The 20116-nt window shown below is 45.0% G+C and overlaps 1 long non-coding RNA gene across 1 annotated transcript in view; it reads left to right on the top strand.

Annotated features, from left to right (window-relative positions):
* LOC102166616 overlaps nucleotides 1-20116 on the top strand; it is a 395732-nt gene that overhangs the window by 131121 nt on the left and 244495 nt on the right. The gene's annotated exons all lie outside the window — the stretch shown is intronic.

The following is a 20116-nucleotide window of genomic DNA, read 5'->3' as shown; positions in this document are numbered from 1 at the left end:
TACATAGGCACCTTCTACCTGGCATGTACCAAAATTCCAGATTCCCAGAAAAAAGGCATTCCTTCAACATAAACCATATTGTTTGTACAGAGTTTAGGTATAGTAGGCACCTTTATCAGTTTTGGAATGTGGGAACTTTCCTAAAGTCTAAGTTCCCAGATACTAGCCAGGGGCCAAACTTGCAAGCAGACCTTTCTAAGAATGGCAGTTTAAAGCCTACTGTATTGACTGTTTCCTGCACCACATGCAATAAAAGTTAATCATTTCAGAGTTCTTGCTGTGGTGCAGTGGGTTAAGAATCTGACTTCAGGGGCTTAGGTTGCTGTGGAGGCACAGGTTTGATCCCCAGCACAGCCCAGTGGGTTAAAGGATCTGGCATTGCTGCAAGTGCTTTGTAGGTTGCAGTTGGGGCTTGTCTTCAATCCCTGGCCCAGCAACTTCCATATGCCATAGGTGCAGCCATTAAAAAACAAGTTAATCATTTCTAGACATTATTTAGTTGTTGAAAACCTTACAACATGGGTGTATTACTATTCATAATTTAGGAATGAAGAACTGAGGTTTAGGGAGTTTAAGAACCTCACCCCAAATCACCTCTGGTAGATCAGAGCACAGAAATGTTGGACTATAACCAGTCTGCCATAAACCATTTCCGTTACGGAGAGGAGCATGAAGAGAGGAGGAGTTCAAAATGGCTCTGACAGACAGCACGTAGGCTGAGTTATGCTATAGTCAGCCTCATATCTCAGTGATTTATAACAACTCATTTTATTTTCCCTCAAACTCCATGTCTAGTGCAGGTCAGCGGGGGTGCTGCTCTGGGACCCAGCTAATGAATAGCCACTGCTACCAGTTACTGGGGCAGGAGGAAAGTAAAAAGTGCAAACTGTACTTTGGCTCTTAAAGCTTCCATGCTAAAGTGCGATGTGCATCATTTCCATTGGCCAACACAAACCAAGTGATCTCACCTAGCTGGCCGGGGAGTGGGGAGGTGGTGGGGGCAGGATAGGGCTGCATGATCCTGCTGGGGCTATTTATTGACCAGCACCAACCTGGCACAGCAGCCAACAGCATCAGCTTCTGGTTATTGCACTTTCCCTTTGAACCCTCTGTGGAGCCCCCATGCCCTCTCCTGATGTAGGCAGCACTGGGAATTTGGTGCCAGTGGCCTAGAGGGTGTGCCTAGGGGCAATGCCACATGTCTGTTCACTTTGCCCATAAATTGCAGACCCCCACGCTAGAATTTGCAGCTATTAGTTTGTTTGGGGCCCCTCCTTCTCTAAGCCTCTGATTTGCCCTTTTCCTCTGCCAGCAAGCCAAAGTCACATGAAAACTGACTAGAGAGAACCTCCCCTAGCTTTATCAAGCTTTTTGAATCCCTGGCAAATGTTGCCCAGACATTTGAAACCCTGGTTTCCTTAAAAAAGAATTCCAGGGGTATATTTATTAGCAAGCATGAATTTCGACAGATTTTCATGTTCTTGTCTCTTGGCAGGGCATGCAGGGATTTCCTGCCAGTTTCTGACAGCCTCGTCGCTAGGTGTTAAGTGAAAAACATCATCAGCCCAGTCTATTGATAGGTTCAAGTGACAGTGTATGTTGCCAATCTCAGCCAAGAATCACTTCTGACAATTTTCCTCTCCATCTCCATACTGGGTGGGAACATCCCTCCACCCAACTTCCTTCAGAGTTGTAACCATATTAAGTCTGCATATGTCTGCGTGGCTGCAAGCAGTAGGTTAGTAGAGGAATTAAGCAGGGCATATGGCTTCCAGCGGGCTGCCTAGATCACGGCAGTGTCACCCAGCCCTGTGCCAAGCAGGGCTGTTGAAGCCACTGTGTCTGGTACTCCTGAAAAGAGGGGTTTCAGCCAAACTTGTTGATTAGGGCTCTCTGCGGCTGCCAAAATGCTCTGCCTGCTTGGTGAGGCTTGCCTCTCTCATGGACAGACCTCTCTCTGCCCTCTTCCACTGCCCTGGGGACAGTGGTCTCTGCTTGTCCTCTAATTCTCAGCCTGTAGGTCAGGTGGGTGCCCTCTTCTCCTTCCATCTCTAGTCCCTCCTGCGCAGGGACTAGATCAGGAAGAGAATGATTGTTAGAGGGTACAAAGCTGATTATGGCCAAAATAATTCAACAAACAAACAAACAACAACAAAACACCACCCAGCCAGCAAGAAAACCACTCGATTTTCATTGATGTTAAAACAAAAAAACCCCAAATTCTTAACATAGCCTGCATGGTCCACTTCAGGCCTGGTCTCCTTTCCTGCCTCATCCACAAGAAGCTCCCTCTTGCTCTCCATGCTTGAGCCATACCTGCTTCCTTTAGATTCCACCAACAGCCATGTCTGTCTCCTTCACTGCGCTTTGCACATGCTCTTTCCATCACCTCCCTCCCGTCCCCCATCTGTTGCTCCTCATTCATTGGCTCCCAATCTTGGCTGCACATTACAGTTGTCTGGGGGTGCAGGGTGAGGGGTCCTAAAAAAACAGGTGCTTGGGCTTACCACCAAAGATTTGAATTTCATTGGTCTGGAGAAAAGCCTGGTAATCAGCATTTTAAGAACACTGTAGGTAATTCTAATGTGATTTTAGGGATAAGAAACCCTGACCTGATCAATTCCTCTACAGCTTTTGCATCTCAACTCTGTGGTCCTTTCTTCAAGGAAGCCTTTCCTGATAGCCAGGATAAGGTCAGAATATTCCTGTTTTATACTCTTGAAGAATCACTTACCCCACCCTTCCTCATAGTAGTAGGAGTCTGAATTTTACACTTAATTGTGGGACAGTTGGATTACTTTCTCTTTTCCTTGGCAGACTAAAAGTAAGCATCATGATTATGGATCATTTTGATCACCATTGTAAATCCAGTGCTGTCATAGTGACTAGTGCCTAACAGGAGGTCAGTAAATAATGGTAAAATGAATGAATTCTGGGGTCCTTCCAGATTCTTTAGGGTGGCCTAAAATATAGATTTTAGGAATATAAAGTAAGTTTTAACATAGTTTCTGGCCAAGGGCTTTTCCTTCTCTGGTTAGTCATGAGAATCCCAATTAGTCTCTTTAGTGACCAGAGCAGATTGGGGGCAGGTGCATCAAGGGGTGTGAAGAGGTGTGGAGTGGAAGTATGTGAGCTGGGCAATTCGTGTCTGACCCTATAGGGTAGATGTAGAGGTGGAGCCGATACATGTGAAAGGAAAGCTGTAGGTATAAAGACATGGTCTCTCATGAACAGCCCGTGAATTGGGTGTCCAGTAAATTCAAAATTCTGACACAGAACACCATGCTTTCATGGCCTCTGGAAAAGAAACATATTCAAACTGGACAGGTAAGAACACACGCAGGTGAGGAGGAATCAACACTTGAAGATGGGTGAGGCTGTCTTAAGAGAATGTGGCACATCATTGGATGAATTCAGAGGTCACAGGTCGACAGGAGTTATACATCAGAGGAAACAATTTCAACTGAAACTGTAAAAATGTAGCACGTGATCTTTGACACATAATGAAAGGTAGAGGAGCTGCTAGATGTCTGTAGAGGGCAAATGTTCTAATTTTTTAAAAAAGGAAAATGATAGAATCTTGAAATTGCAAATAAAACCTTGAAAAAGATGCCTGGAAAAATTATAGAGGGATTTTTTAAGTGGTAGTTGTGGTCCCACAGAGAAGAAAACAAGCATCACTGGGCCTAGCCTAGGTTTGCTGAGAATCATTCATGTTGAACTGACATTATTTCATCTTCTAGTAAGATTATTAGATAGAAAGATCGTGTTGAAAAAAATACATGATTTTGGCACAGCATTAGGTAATATTTCCTCTGACATCTTTTTTTCAGACAGTCTAGAAATTGGTTGAATTTGTAACTGATTCAACTACTAAAAGAATAACTTGCTTTAGAGGGAGGTGTCCAACCATTGCCCTAACTTCTAACTTTGCCAATATATCTTCTCTTCTTTTTCCTCTACAGGTTTCCCACGCATATTCTCTTTCTAGTACCTTCTCTCTGTGTGTGACAGATTCTCAAATCTACATTTCCTGCCTTCATCTTTCTTCAAAGATACAGAACCACTTTTACAGCTGGAAATTCTCGTACTTATTAGCCAAAATAGAACTCATTATCTCTCTTACTACTCACTCCACATCTGTCTTATCTTTCTTTGGAAATTGGGGAATGAAGAATCTGCTCCTTAAGTAGGTGTTGAGATCTTTCTTTTCTTGCCTTTGGGCTGCAGCTTATCTAAGTCTTTGTTTTTGTTTCCAAGTAGGCCGAGGAGAGGTTAAACACTGTCGCCATCATTACCACTCCTGCCCCTACCATTGCTTCCTCCATCACACCTCCACCCTCACCATCATCACCTCTGCCAGCACGACCAGTATCTCCAACACTGTCTCCACCACCACCACCAACACAGTTTTTTGTAGCGCCCGGAGTGGGAAAACACAGAGACAACACACAGACTAAAACTGTAAGATGTAGCGTGTTCTTTCTCCATGTATTCTGTCATTGAATCCTCACACCTAATAAGGTAGGTACTTCCCTTATCACCATTTTACAGTCGAGAAAGCCAAGTCCCAGAGAGGTTAAGTCCCTTGCCCAAGATCCTACAGCTAGCAAATTCCAAGCCAGGATTCGTATCACCTGTAGACAGTTCGTCTGCAGAGCCAATGCTCTTAACCATAACTTCCCACAGAGATACCTTATAGGTGAAATTTACCCCCCCCTTTTTTTTGTCTTTTTGTCTTTTCTAGGGCCGCTTCCTGCGGCATATGGAGGTTCCCAGGCTAGGGGTCCAATCGGAGCTGTAGCCACCGGCCGACGCCAGAGCCACAGCAATTCGGGATCCGAGCCGCATCTGCAACTGACACCACAGGTCACGGCAATGCTGGATCTTTAATCCACTGAGCAAGGCCAGGGATCGAACCCGCAACCTCATGGTTCCTAGTCAGATTCATTAACCACTGCGCCATGATGGGAACTCTGAAATTTACCCATATTATTCAAAGGTTTTTCTTTAAACTTTGTGGCACTGAATATATTGTGTCACCACTGGTTATGTAATTCACTGTTTCTTTGGCTCCTTAAGGGCAGGGATTCTTCTCTTATTTATCTTCCTACCTCTGGGGCCCAGGATAGAAATGAATGCTTAGAGCAGAAGTGAGTGCTGGAAAGGTGATTTCTTTCATTTAGTGGTTTGGATTTTGTCGGGGTTCTTCAAGGCATAATCTGTGTGCCATTCACAGCAGAATTGCCTTACACATGTTTTAAGGTTTCATGTGGACTGCCTGAATCAGTCTCTGGGGGTGGGGGTAGGTAATGTGCATTTTAAACACATTCTCCAGTAATTTTTTCCTGTTCCCAGGTGTGAAACTCACTGCAGCCTCTTCCAGGGCTGAGATTCTCTGATGATGATTTCTCGTTTTGTCCACATAGGACAGTAAAAGACATCATGGAAAAAATGGTTCCGGGAATATCTTTTTAACAGCATTTGATTTCTGGGATTCTATATCCAGCTGTGTTGTTTTCATTGTAAGTTTCCTCAAATCCTTTGTGGAAAGAGCCAAGCTATATAAATCAATGTAAGTTAATAAAATTAAGCTGTACTGTTTCCCTAAGTCATCAGACAGTAGAAACCTCAATAACACAGCTGCCCCCATGGCTACTAAAACCTGACCCAGCATTGACCAGAAGACATTTCTAGCCCATGCAAGATGGCACTTTAGGGCTGGTGTGTTCTTAAGTACCAGGGGGGTCAAGCCATGTAAAGCCAATTACTTCCCCCTTTGTGTTCTCTTCCTGGAATGTTCAGATGTGAACTTGGCCTAATGGACAAGGCCCTCACTCTAAAGTTGGCAGACCTGAGCTTGTGTTCCACCACCACTGTTCAGGAAAGTTAGTTACCTTTTCTGAGCTTGTCTCCACATCAGGGAAATGATTGAAAAGAACCTCTTTGAGATTTGTTAGGGCTGGGCATAATATACACATAGGCCCTGTCCTTTATATATTATTGTGTATGTATATGTCCTTGGCATATAGTTGGCACTTATACAATGGATATTCTTCCTCCTCCTTTTAGTATAACTTAAAAGTTATGATCATCATACTTCTAATTATTTGTACTCCTGCCTCCCACTGGGAGAATCAAATAATTGAATCCCTGCTGCTGACGTTCTTGGAGACCAGCAGCAGCACAATGACAAATTATATTATATTATATTATATTAGCTCCCAGAGTCGATAGTCTACCTCCTTGAAATGTCCCTCAAGGAACTTCCAACACTGCATGTAAGACATACAATATATATTTTTAGCCATAGATTTAGAAAAATAACTATAAAGTAGGCTGCAAAAATGGCCACAACAAACCCCTTGTATGTGACATTGCAATTCCTCCCACCAAAAAGTGTTATCTGTTTGCCCATCTCTGGGAATTCTGGGAGGCCTGTGCCTTGCTCTGGCCTAAGCAGTGTGGTAGACATGATGGTGTGCCAGATCTGAGCCCAGGCTTCGCACCAGTGTCAAGGAGGATGGCCAGGGTGGCCAGATGGATAAGAGACCCATGACCTAGTCTCCCTTGCAATCCTCTCAGTGGCTAGCCAATCACCAGATGTGAGTGAGGCCATCCTAGGCCAGTTGGCCACCAGCCAACCCACCAGCTGTCCACAGACACATGAGCCAGCCCTGCTGAACTCAGGCAAGCCTGGCCTGGATCATCAGAACTACGTAGCTTGACAGTGGACTCATGCGCGATGATAAATGCTTATGGATTTAAGCCACTAGGTGATACAGCAGTAGCTAACTGATACGGCTTTAAATTTAGCAGCTGTTCATTTTATTTATTTTCATTTTTAAAAGTTTTCTTAAAGTATAGCTGATTTATAATATTGTGATAATTTCTGCTGTACAACAAAGTGATTCATTTATACGTGTACATCACATCTATTCTCTATCAGATTCTTTTCCCATATAGATTATCAGAGAATTTTTGGTGAAGTTCTCTCTGCTACAAGGCAGGTCCCCCTTGGCCAATCATTCCATATACCAAAGTGTGCATCTGCCAATCCCAAACCCCCAGGCCACCTCCCAGTCTTCCCCTTTGGTAACCATAAATTTGTTTTCAAAGTCTGTGAGTCTGTTTCTATTCTGCAGATAACTTCATTTGTAGCCTTTATTAAGATGTCACATGTATGTGATATCGAATGATGTTTGTGTTTCACTGACTTCACTTGGTATGATAATCTCTAGGTCCATCCATGTTGAGCAGCCTTTCATTTTAGCATCATGTCATAGACTGTTAGCAAACATTTGAGTGCCTACCAGTGCCAGACTCAGGATATAGTGGTGAAGACAGAAGCTGCCCGCCCCTCACGGAGCTTACATTTGAGAACTAGAGAAAGAGAAATCAATACAAATAGATAGAGACATGAAGGGTATAAAGGGTCTGCAAGTCCATTTGAATATCATCAGGACTTGGAGGCGTGGTTCCAGGACCCTTGATCATGATTTTGTGTTTTACTTCCATGACATTAAAAGGCACTCTATGTAGCCCGGAAAGTGTATTTAAAGACTCATTACTCTCTGTAGTGTGGCCTTCCCGGGTCCATGGTAAGCCCAAAAATGCTCCTGTACCCTTGAACTGGGACATTCCTGAAGGCTTCAGGGTGGGTATACTTGCAGCATTGTTCCTCAGCTCATTCCCTGGGCTGAGAACACAGGTCAGAACTGTGGATGAGGGGCTGTCCTCCCTTCAAAGGAAAAGCTGTTGGCCCACTTTCTGAAAATGGTTTAGCAGTGCTGTGGTATCAGTCACCACACCTTGTTCTGTAGAGTCATGGATTTCAAACTCAAGTGCCTAGTCCTTCTCTCCATTCATTAGGAATAAGTGTCACAAAGGACCCGGGGAGGTTTTCTAAATGGTGCTGATGTAGCTGGTCCAGGAATGGCTCTCTGCCACTTCTAGGGCCGGAAATGGCACAGAGAACCACTTCCCAGAAGTGGTTCTTCTCTTTCTTCCATAGTCTCTGAGACTGAGGTTTCTTCAGCAAAATGACAGAGAGCCTAAAGTTAACCCCATACATTTGTCAGCAGGTGTCCAGCAGGGTTTTTCACAAGTGAACGACCTTCGTTCACGTTTTTCGATGTTTTGGCATACTTGCGTATGTCAGGTAGATGCAGAGATGGGCATTCACACCTCCCACCTTCAGGGCTCGCAGATGGGTACAAAATTTCAGCACCGTGTAATAAATGCTAGGGTGTGTATGGTGCCTGGAGGTAGTTGGAACAACCCAGAATAAGCTTCATAGCAATGTAGTGTGTTGATGGAGATGTTATAGTCATTTGGGTTTAAACCCCGGCTCTGCCATTCACAAGCTATGTGCCCCTGGGCAAGATACCCTACCTCTCTGAGCCTTGATTTTCTTATCTGGCAAATGGGAATAATGACAGCACTTGTCTCACAGGGGTATGAGAGTTAATGGGTTAATACATAGAAAGTGCTTAAAACAGTACCTGGCATATAATGCACACTGGATAAAATCAAAAAGCAGAATAAAAACTACACCTTGAAGGATAAACTGGAAAACAAGAAGGGTGTTCTGGGTAGAGTTATGTTCAGGGAAGCCTTGAAGGGCTTTGAATGTGACTGTGGACTATTTGTAATTCCTCTAAACAACAGTTACCAAACTAGAGCTTGTGCCACATCCCCTTGAGGGTGTGTCAAAAGACTGAGATTGCTGGGTGTTATCCCCAGAGTTTCTCATTCAGCAGGTCTGGGGCAAGGCCTGTGGATTTGCATTTCTAGCAAGTGTCTAGATGGTGCTGATGCAGCTGGTCCAGGAACTGCTCTCTGCCACTTCTAGGGCTTGTGTGTTATCCTCATCACTCAGCCTCCTTGGTACTTGTCTTTGGGTCTCTGCTCAGACAGCATTTCCCCCAGGAAGCCATCTCTGTGGGCCTGCCCGTCCTAATTGGGTTAGAAGCTCTTCCTGGACAGAATTTTGTGCAAAAATGTTTACCTAGGCCTCTCCTTCTCTATGAATCCCCATTCCCCAACACACATACACACTTTTCCCGGGGAAGGAAGGAGTCTGCCAATTCTTCCTCAGGAGCAGCCTCTGATGTCGAGGCTGGTCAGGCAGGGTGAGAGCAGGGAGAACCCACCACACAGGTAATAGCGGGGTTTTGGACAACCCAGACTATAGACCAGAGGTCCAGGCTGCTTACTGGCACCCTGTCTTCTTCCTTGCCCATCCATGTCCAGCAACTTCAAAGAGCTTCCACTTTTCTTGCCTAGCCAGATCCAGCCTGGCTCAGACTACTTAGACTTTGCAGAAGATCCTATATGGGATCTCTTTGTGGAATGATGAAAATATGGAAGCAGATAGGGGTGGTGGTTGCACAATATTGTGAACTAAATGCTGCTGAATTGCTCACTTTAAGATGGTTAATTTTATGCTTATGTGAAGTTCACTTCAATTTAAAAAAGTACTTGGAACCCACTTTATACATTGTGGAATATTAAAAAAAATTATTTCCATAGGCACTCTGACCCTTCACCTTATTGGAGGATTTAGTGCCCCTGGGAGCATCAGGCTTTGGCAAGCCTTGAGACAGCCTGACTGCCAATGGGCGGGTCATGAGAAATGTCCAGTGCGGTACAGGCAGGTTAAATATGCACTGCTTTGTTTAAGACTTTTCTCTCAGGTGTTCCTGTTTTGGCTCAGCAGGTTAAGAACCTGACTGGTATCCATGAGGTTGCAGGTTTGATCCCTGGCCTCACTCGGTGGGTTAAGGATCCAGTGTTGCCACAAGCTGCAGTGTAGGTCTCAGATGCAGCTTGGATACTGTGTTGCTATGGCTTGAGCTCTGATTCATCCCCTAACCTGGGAACTTCCATATGCCTCGGGTGTGGCCCTAAAAAAGAAAAAAAAAAGATTTTTCCCTCATAGGAAACAGCTGTATTCAAAACTGCTCCTGTTAAAACTCACTGAACAGAGACACCCATCTGCGCTATGATTATAAGCTCTTGGCTGGATGTTTACAAAAGCTTTTTAACAGGTCTCTGATTCTGTTCCCACCCTGTGCTGCCTTTAATCTAGTCTCCACACAGTGGCCAGAGGGAGACAGAGAGATTTAGATCAGAAAAAGTCACCTCCTGCTCAAAACTCTCTAACGTCTTAGAATAAGTGTAAACTCCTTGTCTTGCTTATGAGGCCCTATGTGACCTGGCTCCTACTTTTCCTTTTGACCTCATTCTCTAAGTTTCCCTTCAACATGGTTTTCTTGTTGGTCTTGCAACCTGCCACGACTCAGGGCTTTTGCACTTGCCACATTTTTGTCTAGGATATTCTCTCCCTCAGCCTTTGGGACAGCGTGTCCCAACATTCCACTCAGGTCTTGGGCCATGTGTCTTCCCTGCAGAGATCTCTTTCCTAACCACTCTATCCAGAGTGGCTCCTGCCTTCCCACCATTGTCCTCATAGCCACCTTTTCCCCACATAGTACTCCTCACCACAGGGGATCCTATGACATTATTCTCTGCTTCCTTGTGCATCGTCTTTCTCCTCCACTCAAACATCAACTTCACGAAAGCAGGGGGCTCCACCTTTCTTGTCTGCTCCTGTAGCTCCAGTACCTTGAATAGGGTCAGGCTCATAGTAGGTCCTCAGTTATTGAACGGATGAGTGATGAACACCAACAGCACTATAGCAGTATAAAGATACGTTTAATTTACTCACAGGGTGTAGGGTGAGATTGTTTGGTAAATGTCAAACCTTTGCTGAGTCTGAAAAGGAAATCCATCCATTCATTCATTTGCTGATTTTAAAACTACACAGTGAACCCTTTCTATGTGCTGGGCACTGAGAATTGAGTCATAGTAGATAAAGCCTTGTGCTTTTGAAGGCTCTATCTTAGCTGCTATTGACTGAACAAAAGCTCTGTGCCCGGAGCCCTGCTAGTTGCTTTTCTTACAATAGCAGGATGTGTATAGGGTGGGGAAGGCAGCCCAGGCAGGAGGAAAGGCATGACTGTATTAGTTTCCTAGGGCCACCACAACAAACTACCACACATTTTGTGGCTTAAAACAATAGAAATTTATTCCCTTATGGTTTTGGAAGCCAGAAGTCCAAAGTCAAGTTGTTTTGGGGGCCATGCTTCCTCCTTAGACTGTAGGCAATAATTCTCCTTCTCCTTCTAGCTTCTGGTGGATCTTGACATTCTGTAGCTTGTTACAGCATCATTCCTACCTCTGCCTCTGTCTTCACATGGCTTTTTCCCCTGTGTCTCTCTGGTGTGCCTGTGTGTCTCAGTGTCCCTCTCCTGTCCTTCATAAGGACACTAGTCATTGGATTTAGGCTCACCTTAAAGCATGATCTCATCTAGAGATCCATAGCTTATCTGCAAAAACTCTTATTTCCAAACAAGATCACATGCACAGGTGGAGGGGCTAGGACTTGGCCATGTCTTTTGGAGGGACACTATTCATCCCACTACAGTAAGTAAAGACCTTGAGTCTAGAAAGAACACCTTGGAGCTTGTAGGATATTGAACCTAGTCATTTGGGAGGACAAAGTGTTTGCTGGGTTGACTGGGGCTCCCTGGAGCAGTTCATCAGCAAGCAGTCATGTAGAGCATGTACAGTCATGCTCTATACTTGTGGTAGAGCTCTACTGTAGTTGTCTTGAAGCTCTAGGAATTTTTATCCCTGATAAAATGATTTTGTGTATTTTGTAAGTGAGGTCCTGTGGGACAGTGAGGCATGCATGTGAGCAGAGGAGCTGAGCAATGTATGTTTCCACTGATCCTTGGCACCCTGTTTGCATGTGGCATTTTCACTGCCCTAAGAGCATCGAATCCTGGGGGGGGCCTGTGATGCATGATGCATGGAAGTTCAGGGGGACTCAAAGCGAGGACAGGGTAAGTAAGTTATACCTGCTAGTGAGTAAGCAAGGGAGCCACCCACCCCGGGAGGCCCTGCTTTCCATTCAAACCAGAACTGGCTTTGAACTCAGAGGGAACGTAATGGCATCCTAAGAAACACAAGGGACCAAGGAGCCCCATCATGGCCTGTCTTTCTTAGTCGTGTTACTTCCCTGTATTAGGCAACCACTTAGACTGAAAACGATGATGGGGAAGGAGAGGGAAAGATTGGGCAACCATAGCTCCTTTTCCTTTCAGTCCTGCCGTACTCATCAGTGAGCCAGAGGAAGAGTGCTGTAGAAAGTGCTCGTATCAAGAAGTGAAACAAAGAGAGTTGCATTAGTTTGGTGCAGTGTTTCCAGTGTCACAGCAGGAATGAAATTCATGTGCATATACAAGTTATGGAATATGAATTGTGTAGGTTTTGTGATTCTGCATATCATTAAAATGCTCCTATATTTGCATTTTAAACTGGCACCGCACAACGCAAAGATGAAAGTTCATGCTAATCATTAAAACTTTTAATTTGTCTTTCCTTAGAATGATTTAAAAAATAGTAATAGGAGTTTCTGTTGTGGCTCAGTGGTAACAGACCTGACTAGTATCCATGAGGACGCTGTTTCTATCCCTGGCCTCACTCAATGGGTTAAGGATATGGCGTCGCTGTGAGCTGTGGTGTAGGTCACGGACACTGCTTAGATCCCACTTCATGTGGCTATGGCTGTGGCTGTGCCTGGCTGCTGTAGCTCCAATTTGACCCCTAGCTGGGAAATTTCCATTTGCCGAGGGTGTGGCCCTAAAAAGCAAATAAAATAAAATAAAATAGAATAAAATAAAATAAAATATAGTATATAAAAAGCACCATAATAAGTTGAGAGAAAGGTTGTGGAAGAAAGGAAAGCTTTATATTTTAGTGCCATTTATAGCACAGTTTTCTGCTTTTTAAGCAAGAAGCTCTACATTTCATTTCATTTGGCACTGGGTCCTGTGAATTATGGGGCTGGCCCTACAAAGGAGACATGTGGGCAGAATCCAGAGAGTCCCTGAAGTCTGTTGCCTCTGGAACCCCACCTCTGCTAGGTGCCAACGATGCTCTGGTCTCCAGCTTGACTTCTGTGGTGAGCAGCATTTGGTTTGTATTTTCTCTCTCACTCAGGTCATTGTTATTCTGATGATTTTTAAAGAACGTTCTGCTCTTCTCCCACTTCTGTCCCTTCCCCTCCTACTACTATTTTTTCCAACACTTCAGGCTTTTCAGGGGTACAGACAAGCCCATTAAGAAGCTATGCGTGCTGGCCAGCCTCTGGTGTCCTGCCATGAGAGCCCACAGAACCTCTGGCGGGGCTGCCTCTCTCAGCAGGATTTGTTGTCTGCTAGGTCTCAGGGGAGGTGGCCAGAACCATCTCAGGAACCTCTTGGTTTAGGGGCAGCTGCCTCCTGCTGGCAGGCTCAGCCTTGCTTTCAGAGAGGAGGACGGTCTCCTCAGCCACGCTGGCTGTTAGATAAAGAATGCTGTGCCCAGCACCCACCCCGGGGCTGGGTGAGAACCTATTTCTGTAACTGTCATCCCTAGTTCTGCCGGAGAGGCTCTCTCGCCCCAGCTCCTCAAATGCAGAAAGAACCAGGCAGAAATTTTAGCCTGATTAAGAAACTGTGAAGAGTAGGTTGCTCTCTTCTGACTGCAGACGACAAGAGGGGATCCAGGTATAGAAAGTGCAGACGAGCATTCTCACACGGAGACAACGGTTCTGTTCTGGGAGGAGGGGAAGCCGTCACCACACGGGACTGCCTCCCAGGCCTCCACCCAACGGGGATGCGTGAAGACTCGAAACATGGCTCAGGCCTTAGTGAAACTGGCATTTTCTGGGCTTTTGTTCTTGTTTCCATTGACTGCCGGTTTGGGTCCACGCCCAACGCTGGCTGGGGACCAAGCACTCCATGCTGATGCATCAGTGCACATGGCTTTTGCTATCTAAATTGTGGGAGGAGGGAGGCTAATATTTGTGGAACGTAACTTCAGTCCATCTTGGCCTTCATAAATGTATAAATATTGAATCGATGAATGACTGATGGAACTTTCCCTGCCAACACCAGCCCCCACACGGTTTTCCTCATTTAATTCTCATCAAGTAGACATGATATGGGGTTATGACCCCCCCATTTTATAGTAGGAAACTGAAGTTTACCAAAACTTACTGAGAAAAAGCAATTAATTCAAAATCATGTAATAATAGAAAACAGAGTTGAAATTTCTCTCTAGGTCTTTTTCCTTCTAAAGCATGCTTTCTTTCTACTATGCTGCCCTGTAAAATCCCAAATGGCAAACCCTCTTTCCCTTCCTTCGTTCTTCTCTCTCTCCCTCCTTTCTTCCCTCTTGGCTTCTTTCCTGCCCTCTTCTCTCTTCCTTTCATCCCTCCAACTATACAGTCCTGTCTCTAGCCTTCCTTCATCATGTACTTTTCCAAAAAAGAAGTTAAAATATGGATTGAATTTTCATTTTAGAATTTAGGAACCTTCAGAATCTAGTCTTGATAAGAATTATCCCTTGCGTCATAATTTCTGTAACAAACATATCCAAACTGATTTCCTGTTTCCTTAACGTAATGTCTGCTTTCCTGCTCCTACCTCCTTCCCCATCATATCCTTTCTTAGCCATTGCCATAGTCCTTTTCTGCCATTCTACCCTGTGGTGATCAGTCCTTCCCGTCACAAATGGTAGCTCATATTTATAGAACACTTACTTTGTGCCAGTTATCGTTAGAAGCACATCGCCCATATTTGCTTAAAATAGCCTCACTCCAATGAGATGGGTCCAGTTGTTGTGCGTGTGCTGTTGAAGAAGGAAATGGCAGTCTGGGGTGTTGGTGGTGTGTGGGGGTCAGTAATTTGGTAAAGGCACAAAGGTAGTAAAGTATTTGTATTACTTCCTAATGATCCTGTCCATTGTTGCTGCATTTTTTTGAGATAGTGCTTTGGGACAGCGAGCTGTTTCATATGAGTGTCTTCCCAAGAAGATGATCTGAAATTTGAAGATAGACATTATATCTTGCAATTCTTTTTTTTTTTTTTGTCTTTTTGCCATTTCTAGGGCCACACCCATGGCATATGGAGGTTCCCAGGCTAGGGGTCTAATTGGAGCTGTAGCCACCAGCCTACACCACAGCCACAGCAATACGGGATCTGAGCTGTGTCTGTGTCCTACACCACAGCTCACGGCAATGCCAAATCCTTAACCCACTGAGCAAGGCCAGGGATTGAACCCGCAACCTCATGGTTCCTAATCGGATTTGTTAACCATCGAGCTGCGACGGAAACTCCTATCTTGCAATTCTTTATGTGTTTCCCAGAGTTAAAATTTATTTATTGAGCACTGAGGGGTAGTATCCTAAAACATGACGTAAGACACCCAGAAATACACGTGCATCGTTAAGCTACTAGAGCATACCTTTTGGATACTTAAGTAACAAATGAAATATTTTTGAATTATAGGGATGTGGAACTAGAAGAGAGGTTTTGAAAAAAAGAACAAGTAGTCCAGGTATATTAGTTAAGGTAAAGCAAGCTTCTGTCACACACGGCTTCAGATTATAAAGCGCCAAATATGTAGCTTATGTTATTTCTTGCTTTTGCCAGTGAGCTTTCCTGGTTGGCAGATGGCTCTCCTCCAAGAGGCCACCTGGGGCTCCATGCTTCTTTTATCTCGGGGCTCCACTGTCTTCCACATGAGGGCTTTGAGGTCAAGGTGTTTGTCTGCGTCAGTCCACACAGGGGAGAAGGGATCTCAGAAGCGCCCATGTGGGAGGTGTGGACAGGCCAGCCCTGGATATGCTGCCCATCTCTCCTCACACCTTCCGTCAGCTGGACTCTGGCACATGGCACAGCTTCCTCAAAGAAGGGTGGGAAATGTAGAACATGTGCCCACCAAGCAGAGGGAGTGGGTGTGGTGACCTTCTAGTGACCATTTCTATGACAGGGATGGTTAATACATTTGCTCTGCCAACTCTAATGGGTTGAGAATGGCCATCTGGAGTGAGCTGTGGAGAAGAGTTTTGAGGCTGAGTCCTTAGAAGGAAGGGGTATGAGGGTTCATTCTTTTTGTGTGCTAGGAATTGGGGGTGGGGTGGTGTCAATACATATGTCATTACTTGCCGTCCCTGATTCTAGTTTGGGTTCTTCATTTTACCTTTATTAATTTATTCATCATTATGTATATGGGACAATTTCCAGGTTATATAGCCTCAGAAGTAGGTAAGTCATAGGCTCTACCTGCTTGTAAGTCACGTGGTTCAAGAGGGGAATTTGAGATGGAGTGTGGTCCTTGGGGCAAAGGGACAAGACTGAGTCCTGTGGGAAGGCACATGCAGGAGCTGTAGAGGAGACAGGTCAGGAGTCAGTGACCTGCTCAAGGTCCCACCGTGACTATGCAGCCAGTTCAGGCAGGAATGCCAGGAGTCCTATGTCTATAATGTGGGAGCCTTCCGGCTGCTCCACCAACTCTATTGGTGGAGTTACTGCACACAAAGCTCATGGCAGTGTCTCTCACAGGCAGTGCTACTCTCACACACGTGCTGCTCTTTCTGTGCTTGTTCTTGAGATTCTGTCTGTCCACATGCAGCAAACATGAACTCTCCATCAAGGGCCTGCTGTGTGCATTACTCATCCACTTAACAGACATCTATTGAGTAGAGCTACTGTGTACCAGGCACTTTTCTGGGAACTGGGAGTAAATCAGAGAATAAAATAGTTAAAAATCCCACTTTTGTTGAACTTAAGCTCTGGTATGGAGATGCAGATCATAAATATAACACGTAAGTGAGTCAGAGAATCTCTGAACAGGTGATGAGTACAGTGAAAAATGGCTCCTGGTAAGAAGGATTGGCCATCCCTACGATGGGGGAGTGATGGCAAGTAAATTTTAAAAGAAGGGGCTAGGAGTTCCTGTTGTGGCTCAGTGGGTTAAGTACCTGACATAGTGTCCATGAGGATGCAGATTAAATCCCTGGCCTTACTCGGTGGTTTAAGGATCTGTTGTTGCTGCTGCTGTGGCTCAGATCTGGCGTTGCTGTGGCTGTGGTGTAGTTTCTGTGGCGGTGGTGTAGACCAGCAAGCTGCAGCTCTGATTTGACCCTTAGCCTGGGAACTTCCCTGTTGCATAAGTGTGGCCTTAAAAAAAAAGGAAGGTAAAATATAAGGGGTAATCAAAGAAGGCTTCTCTTCGAAGGTGACTCTTGAGTCAATACCTGTAGATGCGTAAGACTTGTAATGTCCTCAGAAACTCCCAAGGGGGTAGAATTTATCCCCATTTTGCAGATGAGGACAGTGAAGTTGGTGGAGGCAAAGTAGCCTGGCCAAGCTCACCTGAGGACTGGCCACCTTGACCCAGAGACCCAGGCAAGTGGGAAGAGACATGAGTTGCACTTGGTGGCCTGGTCTGGAAGGTAGGATTGTATCAGGCAGCAGATTCTGATGGTGTCTTTCTCCTGCTCTGTCCTTAATCACACTCTGTTCCTGCTTGGTTTCTTTACTTTTGCCTGCCACCTCTCTAGGTGTAATGAATGATATTTGAAGTTGCAAACCAGAGAGCATTTAGTGGTCATGAAGGCTTGATAAAATGTGTGCATGGTTTTAAATATTCCATTGTAAATGCATGGTAAGACTCAGTTAAGAATGAGAGCACGTAAAAGCCTGCCAGATTTGATTGATGGCACACCATCAGTATTGATGGCCGTGAGCACACTGGAAAGTGGGGATGCTGTATTTCTGCTAGCATCCAAGTCTGCAGGGTTGATATATCGTGTAAAAGCCTGGGTATCACACTGCTGTTACGCTGACATTAAGTAATGGTAATGGGGCTCAGCCTTAGTTTGAAGTAAAATCAGTTTTGAGTGAACCATGGACTCAAAAAGCCTGGCCTAGGGGGCTGTTGCCAGGGTTGTTTGCCCTGGGGCCATCCATGACCATGACACTAGCTGGACCAGCATTTGAGGCTGCCCAGAGGCAAGAGAACTTGGGAAAATACTTGTTTCACCCCATGAGATGTCACTCCATGAGATGATGGAGCCAGAGACTGCAGTGACGCATCTACAGGGCGAGCAGCACCGAGGACTGCGGGCAACACCAGCAGAAGTGAGGACGGCTCCTCCCCTGGAGCCCACAGAGAACGTGTGGTCCTGTCAGCACCTTGATTTGGGACCTCTGGCTTTCAGAACTGTGAGAGAGAAAATTTTCTGTTGTTTTAAGCCACTCGGTTTGTGCCAGTGTGTTACGGTAGTGCAGGAAACGAATAGAAACACTGTCTAGCTGTGTGACCCTGGGCAAGTTACTTAACTTTTCTTTGTCTGTTCTTTCATCTGCAAAATGGATTATCAGTAGTTCCTGTCTTACAGGGCAATTGTGAAAATGCATGTAGAGAAGAACGTAGAACTGTGCCTGCTGTGTGTAAGTGCTGAGCACATTTTGTTATTGTTCCTGCCATCCTCATTTCTATCTTCATACTTATGATTTAGTGTTTCCAACTCTGTGGTAGGCCCGTGACACATAGCGGTATCATTTCTTTTTCTAAAATGCCCTCAGAGAGAACAATGGTCCGATATTTCCCCCATTCTACAGATGTGAATGGCTCCGAGGGGGATATGATTTCAAGGGATATACAGCTGACTTGCGGGAAAGCTGGATTTAGAACTCAGAATGCTGTGGCCCCAACTTTTGGAATGCTTCTCACTTACGGTGACACTCATGTGCCAGGCACTCTGCTGAGACTTAACGTGTATTCTTTCTAAATTATTACAATAATCCTATGGGTAGGCATCATTGTTATCCCATTTTACAGATAAAGGAGTAGAGAGACTCACAGTGATTTAGTAAACTGTCCAAGATCACACAGCTAGAGGTGGTAGAGTGAATAGTTAGCTATAGTAGGCCACAAATCCTTCAGAGATATCCAGGTCCTAGCCTGTAAAACTTAGGACTGTTTAACTTCCATGGCAAAAGAGATTTGGCAGATGTGACTAAGGATCTTGAGCTGAGGAGGTTTCCATCATTATTTGGATGGCCCTAAGTGTAATCACTAGCATATTTATAAGAAGGTGGTCTGACTGTAGGAGAGAGGAAAGATGATGTGATGACAAGTGAAGCAGATAGAGATTCGAAACTGCTATGCTGCTGTCTTTGAAAACAGAGCCAGAGGCTGTGCACCAAGGAACACAGGGAATGCAGTTCTAGAAGCTGAAAATTGCAAGGAAATAGAGTTTCTTTTAGACCCTCCAGAAGGATTGTGGCCCTGCCAACATGTTGATTTTGGCCCAGTGCAAATCATTTTGCATTTCTGACATCCAGAACTGCAATAGAATAACTTTGTGTTAAGCCACTAAGTTTGAGGTGATTTCTTATAGCAGCAATAGGAAACAAACACATTATTTACCTTTCCGACACCAGATCTGTTTGTTAATTTCTCTACCTCTATTGAGTAATGGTCTTCTTCTCAATAAACTCATGGCCTTGGTGTGTCTGCACTGGTGTCACTCCAAACTGACAACTAGCATGTGGACTGTGGACAGGGGCCATCCCAGGCTCCTCCTTCAGTATCTCCGCAAGCAAGTATGAGGTGTGAGTGTTTCTTGCTGTTGATGGCACAGCCCAGCAGGGTCTGGTCATGCACTCATCATTAATGGAACAGGTCTGGCTGTTGATTCCAAATTCCTTTCCTTCATCCACAGGAAGCCACAGCCCTTACCTGCAATCTTAATTTTAAGCCTGGCCAATATTGTAACCAGATAGGATACTAAAGAAGCTCAAGTTGATTTCTTTTTCTTTTTTCTTTTTTTTCTTTTTAGGGCTGCACCCATGGCATCTGGAGTTTCCCAGGCTAGGGGTTGAATCAGAGCTACAGCTGCTGGCCTATACCACAGGTCAGCAATGCCAGATCTGAGCCACATCTGCAACCTACACCACAGCTTACCAATGCCAGATCCTTAACCCACTGAGCGAGGCCAGGGATCGAACCTGCAACCTCATGGTCCCTAGTCAGATTTGTTTCTGTTGCGCCACGACGGGAACTCCTGGCTCTATTCTTAATTGGGTTTTTCCTTGGAAAGTCTCCTGCCTTGCTTGGTCTGGAATGCAAACTCAGGCTATGAGTGGGCCCCTGGCTTGCTGACATCAGCTATGTATGGTGCTGCTTTCTTTATTTTTTGTGGTATAGG

Source organism: Sus scrofa, chromosome 6 (genome assembly GCF_000003025.6).
Source record: "Sus scrofa isolate TJ Tabasco breed Duroc chromosome 6, Sscrofa11.1, whole genome shotgun sequence".
Lineage (NCBI taxonomy): Eukaryota > Metazoa > Chordata > Mammalia > Artiodactyla > Suidae > Sus > Sus scrofa.
Note: the sequence above shows the minus strand (reverse complement) of the source record. Positions and strands in the feature narration are given on the sequence as shown.